This window comes from Balaenoptera acutorostrata, chromosome 9 (assembly GCF_949987535.1).
Source record: "Balaenoptera acutorostrata chromosome 9, mBalAcu1.1, whole genome shotgun sequence".
Taxonomy (NCBI): Eukaryota; Metazoa; Chordata; class Mammalia; order Artiodactyla; family Balaenopteridae; genus Balaenoptera; species Balaenoptera acutorostrata.
Genome location: NC_080072.1, coordinates 34,767,022 through 34,773,562, shown reverse-complemented (window position 1 = coordinate 34,773,562; position 6,541 = coordinate 34,767,022).

The following is a 6,541-nucleotide window of genomic DNA, read 5'->3' as shown; positions in this document are numbered from 1 at the left end:
AGAAATTAGTAGAGTCAGTCATATAATAACATCTTCATAAATGATACATATCACTTTTAAAATCATGGTGACTATTATGCATTTCCTATGAACAATGCAATCAGTACATAACCACAGGATAAGCTCCATGCCCATAGAACTCACTCATTTATTCATTTTTGAGCACTCACTAGATGCATCTCTAATGGGGATTAATGAATAGAACGTGCTTCCTACTACCAATCAGTCTACCAGAGGAGAAAATATTCAAATAAATAATGATAATGTATTGTGATAAAACTACAATCAGGCAAAATATAAAGTTCAATGAAAACACAGACAAAAAGGCATGAAGTGAAACTCTGGAGAGGAGTAGCGTCTTGGTATACTCCCACTTTTATACATGAGTTGTGAAATGTTGAGAATATAGGGCAGAAAAATATGGTAGAGAAGCAGTACAACAGCAGATCCTCCTCTCTTTCCTTATCTTTCTCATCTAATTACCCCTTGTTGCCTCTGCTTTTAGTGTTATATCCAAAAACATCATTGCAAAGACCAATGTCAAGAAGCTTTTTTCCTGTGTTTTCTTCTAGTAGTTTTATGGTTTCACATTGGTCTTAGGTTGAAGTCTTTAATTCATTTTAAGTTGATTTTTGTGTATGGTGTGAAATGAGAGTTCAATGTCTTTCTCTTGTATGTGGATATCCAGTTTTTTCCAAAACCATTTATTGAAGAGATTGTCCTTTCCCTATTGATTGTATGTTCCTGGCACCCTTGTCAAAGATCGGTTGACTGTAGATGCATGAATTTATTTCTGGACTCTATTCGGTTTCATCGATCTACATATGTCTGTTTTTATGTGAGTACCATACTGTTTTAATTACTATAGCTTTATAATATATTTTGAAGTCAGGAGTGTGATACTCTCAGCTTTGTTCTTCTTTTTCAAGATTATTTTAGCTATTCAGTATCTTTTGTGATTCCATATGAAGTTTAGAATTATTTTTTTCTGTTTCTGTAAAGAATCTCATTGGGGTTTTGATAGAAATTACATTGAATCTATAAGTCACTTTGGCTAGAATGGGCATTTTAATAATACTAATCCTTCCAACTCATGAACATTGGTTGTCTTTCCATTTATTTGTGTCAATGTTTTGATCACTTTATCATTATATGATATCTTTCTTTTTCTCTTGTGACAGTTTTTGACTTAAAGTCTACTGGGGCTTCCTATTCCACCATCTTGCTGATGTAACCCACCAAAATATTCTAAATTTCTGATCATTTATCTTATTTATTGTTTATATAATTTATTTAGTTTCTTATCTTCATGGTTTAGATGAATAATTATGGAGAAGTACACTGGATAAAATAATTGGTCCATTGATTTTCTTTTTAATGTTTCTTATTAGCTCTCATAGGTGTAGTAAATGACTTCTCTTTAATTTCTTCATTTCTAGATATGCAATAAAAATACAGTAATCCAAATTTAAAAAGCTAAGAAATTAAAAGTCTGTGTGGATAGGTTAGTCATCATTGAAATTAACATTTCTGATTAGTTCAAATAAATTTTTAATTTTGAATTTGTACCTTAAAGAAATAGTTGAGAAGAAATCAACTTCCTTATACACATAGCACTCCTATTAAGCCTTGATGCCTCTGTGTGTGTGTGTGCACACACACATGCAGTTGTATGTAGAGGTATGTTGAATTTATCTTAGAAAATTAATAGATGCATAGCTGAATTAATCTTTAGCAAGTTAATAGTTATTTAACCTTACCTTTTGTAGATAATATATTCTTATTATCTGATCTTTTAACCTCTCCCAAACTTACCCTTTTCCTCCAAACGATGAAAATAAAGTTTTTCTTCATGTAAACCATGATAACTCAGAACAAACAACCAATTTATTGAATATTTACCCATGAGGAATCTAAAAAGATTTATTTTCTTGGAGGAAAAAAAGAAGAATACCCTACAATGTACATAAAATTTATATAAGCATGCACACCTGTTATTCAAATTACACTATCAGAATTCAATTTCACAATAGCTTTGAAGACTAATGTCTAGGAATAAACTTGGTGAGACTAAACAATACTATAAACAGTTTTCATTTACTACATGGTATGGAGGGAATTGATGTTTTCCTTTGCCAGTGATGTCTGAGATTAATATGAAGAGTATCAGCCCTGTTCTCAATTGCCTGAAGTCTCTGGATATAGTAAAATAGCATGCTTAAATATTACAGGAAGCAACACTACATTCAAATGTATCACACTAAGTGGAAAGATGTCAAAAGATTGAATGTAATAATTTTGTCTTATCTGAATTAAATGTCCTTTAAAATGACATACATAAGATGCAGTAAGCATGAGTACACTGCATAGACTCAGTTTTGCAGGCAAGCTGATTAAGTGCACACTGCCTTTGAACACTGAATAGATTTGAATCCCAATAGTAACTCTTACTAGCTATGTGATTTGGGCACATTTATTTATCCTTTCTGAACTTTTGTTTCCTTAACTCTAAAATGAAAATAGTAACATTGACTCTATAGGGTTGTCATGAATATTCAATAGCATAATGTATACAAATTCCACAGTACAGGTCCCAGTGTTTAGTAGGGGCTCCAATAAATTGCAATTGTTATTTTAATCTGTAAGATAAATATAAGTAAGAGTTAAGTATTTTACAATTCATAAGACATAATAAAATTATTTGGGGAAATAATCTACACCTTAAGCTTCTTTTCCTTGGTATCTGGAAAATCAATTCTATATTTTGATCATCAGGGTCATGGGAAACCATGAGAGGTTTGCAAAATGAGAGAAGAAAGACCATTCCCTCATGAAACTCAAAATCTGAGTTAGAGTTTTACATAAATTCTCTAATACACCGATCCATAATTGAGGTGTGGTATTTGGATAAATGAATGCTGGCAGAATGATCTGGTATAGTTTTACTTTAACAACACAGAGCCAGCCTGTTGAAAGACCTCTGTGATCGATAAACTCCTGCACTAGAAAAAAAAAGCCTGTTTTACTTACAGGAAAAAAAAATCAACATAAAGGGATTGCTGTGTTCTGCTAAAGATCCATAAAATCTTCAGTGTGTCTTATTTAAGGAGAGTCATGTGTGCTACATTTAACTGCATTTGCTATTCGAAAGACTAAAAAGAAATAAGCTTAAAGAACAGATGACAGATTCGTGCTCCAGTGAAATCAGGCAAAAATCTCAGTCTCATGAATATAGCACCCTAGTAAGAAAAATTGTACTTTGAGGACTTTATATGTTGGAGTTGAAGCACATGATGAGAAAATTTATGTTTGGTGTTAACTGGAATAAATAACAGTTATGTGGCTTTCATTGAAGCTGAAGTGCTTTTTTATTTTTCCAAACCTATAAACATACTGCTCTTCAGAAGCAAAAGATCATGAATTTGGGATTTGAGAATGACATTAATTAACTTAGAGAAAAGAACTAGATAATTTTAGAAGTGTATAATACCAAAATACTTCAAGATTAAAATTTGGACTGTAATTTAAAATGAGATGCTTAGCCAAGACTTTCAACTATTGAATTCTTTTTAGTCACTCACCTCAGTTTCAGTCACTTAATAGCTTTGAGCAAATATTAATTCTCTCTTTGAGTTTTAATTTATCATCTGTGAAATGGAAATATATCAGCTCAGTTAAATTCACAATGCTTTTTAAATATCAGAGAAGGTATTAACATCCATTTAGGAGCTGATTGCTATCTTCCTTAAAGATATATAGTCAGCGTGCTCTGTAAGGATCTTGCAGTTTCACAGGGAGACATCAAGATCTGGAGATGGGTTGGGGTGAATGGTGAGCCAAGTCATCTGGAACACATATTAAAATGTTAAATGTACCAATATTGTCCCGGAGGGTTTATGTCACACAAAGTCATCAAGAGTTTTCTATCAATATTCAGAAATTAAACTACTATATCCAGCTTTTTAATCAGCCCTGACTATGTCTGTGACTGGTGGTAAGTAAAGAGCTCATTTTACTTTTTCATTTATATGGATAGCTAATTTTCCTAGTGTCATTATTGGCTAGGCTTTCTCTCTGTTAATGCCATCTTTTTCTTAATCTTAATCCTTTTATGTACTGCTGAAGAATTCTTCTATCTTGGACATCTCATTTGAATTCTCACAGATCCAGTTTCATCTACAAACTGTGATGTGAGTTATAGTAATCTTTAGGTCATTTATAACATCTAAAATTCAGTAATTCTAACTTCTCTGTATTTACTCTTTATTTTCAAAATGGAAATGTACGGAAGAGTGGTATAATAGTCTAAAATTGGTCCCCCAAATTCATACGCCCTCAGAACCTCAGAATGTGACTGTATTCAGACACAGAATCTTTGACAAAAATGAGGTTATTAGGGTGGGCCCCAATATAATATGATGCACGTCCTTATAAGAAGAGAAAATTTGAACACAAACATATACAGATGGAAGACCATGTGAGGACACAGGGAGGAGACGGCCATCTACAAGCCAAGGAGATAAGTCTCAGAAGAAATCAACCCTGCCAACACCTTGATCTTGGACTGCTAGCCTACAGAACTGTGAGATAATAAATTCCTATTCTTTAAGCCTTCCAGTCTGTGGTACTCTGTTATGGCAGCCCTAGCAAATTAATATAGGTGGCAGTCTTCAAATATGCTTAAAATGTGTTTTTCAAATTATCAAGTGGTATATAAATGCAAAGCAGATATGTTTAATGCAGTGTTGATAGCAATCATGAAACTACTGCAATATCCGGCCATCTGTTTTGTCTCTTGCTCTATATTTATATACAATAAAAAGAGAGTAATTAGATTATGAATATCTTTCCTAAATGGATTCAAAACATTAGCATATCTTTCCTGAAATGAAGTCTGAAAACTGGAAACTGAATCTCTCCCTTTGGGATTTTGGACTCTTTCCTTCTGATTCATGTCCTCCTATCATTACTGCTGTGCTATAGTCTTGAGCTGCCATAAAGAACCATCTTTCTTTGTTTTCAGGTGATTTCCCTGCTGACTGGAGACACCCTTTATTTGTGGCGTTTGAAAAACCTTCCATCCCTTCCCTTTATAACTCCACTCTGAGTGACATTTGATTAGTGCTCGATTTTACGACTGAAGTCCTGGGCATGTGCAGATCAGGGTTGTCTTTGCTGGTGATAGTAAAATGGGTTGGAAGCTCATCTAATAAAGTATTTGTAGAGTTTGGAGGGTCTCCTGAAATGTTCCTGGATTTTAGTCTCAAGAAAACCTGTAGTTTAATGCAAATTCCACCTCTGTAGTGCCTGTAAACCAGTTACTTGGCTTCTCTGAGCCCCAAAGTTCTTATTTGTAAAATGAGAATTAAAAAAATTTCCATTTGGGGGTTATGATGATTAAATTAGAAAATGAATTTGAAAAAACTTAGCTGATTGCTTTTTTATGGTATATGCTTGGTAATTCTAAAAAAAATAATTCCCACTCATCTTCATTCTTTAGTCTCTTAAAATTTTAATTTACTTTAAAATTTTCTTCATAGCTTTCATCAGTAATTAAAATTATATTAATTACATTTTTTAACATACATTATCTCAATCTCCTATGAAATCTCCAAGAGTGGGGACATTGTTTTGTTCTTTGCTATATTCTCAGTAACTTGAAGTGTCATTTATTATCTTCTAAGTAGGTATTTTAAAATAAAATAATAGAAATATCATTCCCTAATTCTTAGAATAACTCTTTGAACCAAAGAATATAATATGATTATAGTTTGACTGTTGTCTCTCTGGTTATTACTAACATATCTAAAAGACCAGAATCTGTGCTGACCCATATTCACAAAACCAAGAATAATGAGGATCCAGAAAGACACTATAATGTCTTATTCTATTTGGCATTCCATATGCACTGGCATACAATTATGAGCTAGTTTAAGAGTTCTCATGTAGGGAAGAATAATACCATGGAAAAGAAACTATAATGTGTTCTAGTTCTCCATTTTGATTTTTCTTATATAATTACACTCTAAAATCATTGAATTTTAAACCTGGAAGGACCATGAATTTTTGTTTTCTCAATATCACCAATATTGTTAACCATTCACATGTTTATTGACCACTTACTTTATACTGATAGAGGAAAATCAAAGAAACACTTTTTTGTTGCCTTATTAAAGTTTATATTCTCTCAGAAAGATATAGTTTTCAAGGAAGAAATTTTTCTTTACCTTTCTAGGTTCTTCTGGATGATGTAAGACTTAAATTGATTAACAGGAGAAAATCAAACAAAAGTTTAATAACATGTGTAAATGGGGAGACCCAGGAAAACTGAGTAACTTGCCAAAATGGCTGAAAACTTCACCTTAAATACCATCTTCATCTAAAACAAAACAAAAAAGATGTTGGAGGTAGTGATTTGGAACTTCAAAAGGGAGGAAGGCAATTCACATAAGAGGAAAAAGCAAATGTTTGGTACATACATGTTTGCTGGGACAAGCAGAGACAACAAGACACAGAGTGGACCCTGATCTCTATGACGTGC